At 48.4% G+C, this 882-nt stretch overlaps 2 non-coding genes across 2 annotated transcripts; both read right to left on the reverse strand.

Annotated features, from left to right (window-relative positions):
• Positions 1-432: 432 nt before the first annotated feature.
• trnaq-uug (transfer RNA glutamine (anticodon UUG)) lies at positions 433-504 on the reverse strand. Its single transcript has one exon. It is a non-coding gene; the product is annotated as a tRNA-Gln (tRNA).
• A 306-nt stretch (positions 505-810) lies between these two features.
• trnaq-uug (transfer RNA glutamine (anticodon UUG)) lies at positions 811-882 on the reverse strand. Its single transcript has one exon. It is a non-coding gene; the product is annotated as a tRNA-Gln (tRNA).

Genomic DNA, 882 nt, shown 5'->3' on the forward strand with positions numbered 1-882 from the left:
CCCACTCCATCGTCCTTACCAGGTAGCACTCCTGTGGGTTAACTTGATGGTTATTCAATTCCCTTTTGGAAGTCAAGTGCCTCTCCGTGTAATTTGTCCAGACCCCTCACGACATGACATACCCCTGCCCAAACTCATCTCAACCTTCCCTTCTCTCGGTAGAACAGCCCCAACTTCTCCAGTGACCCAGGGAGCTGAAGCCCTTCATCTGGGAGCTATTCTCATAAAGATTTTCTGCACGGTGCCTGATGTCTTTGCGTTGGTCCTAAAGGGTGGTGCCAGAATTGAGGACAAGGCAGTGCTTTATGAACTTTCAGCCTAACTTTCTTACGGTTTGTACTTTTGCTTTTATTTATAAACCTCAGAACCACGTCACGAATTAGTTTCTGGTATTCTAGAAACAGAAAATATCAGTTTGGCAAACGAGAAATTTGGTTCCACCGAGATTTGAACTCAGATCGCTGGATTCAAAGTCCAGAGTGCTCACCGTTACACCATGGAACCTACATTGCTGCTGCGCTCAGGCTCCTGTCTTTTCTGCATTCACATTGGCGCCAAAGTTCCCAGCGACCCGTCGAATGCTTCTCCTCATGTGACGCAAACTGTTGCATCTTTTCAATGGGACAGATAAAGAGCAGGGCCAAGAGCCAAAACAACGACAGTGCAGGCTGCTGGCACAAGAGGCTCAGCCATTCGCATTCCAATGGCAGGCGTGCTGGTTCTAAATTTGTCCTCTCGAATCGGACGCCACGGCAATTGTAAAGGAGACGCAATTTGCCGAACCTGTCGGCGGGATTGTCAAAAAGAACAAGGTTCCACCGAGATTTGAACTCGGATCGCTGGATTCAAAGTCCAGAGTGCTCACCGTTACACCATGGAACC

This window comes from Cetorhinus maximus, chromosome 34, assembly GCF_964194155.1.
Source record: "Cetorhinus maximus chromosome 34, sCetMax3.hap1.1, whole genome shotgun sequence".
NCBI classification, from domain to species: domain Eukaryota; kingdom Metazoa; phylum Chordata; class Chondrichthyes; order Lamniformes; family Cetorhinidae; genus Cetorhinus; species Cetorhinus maximus.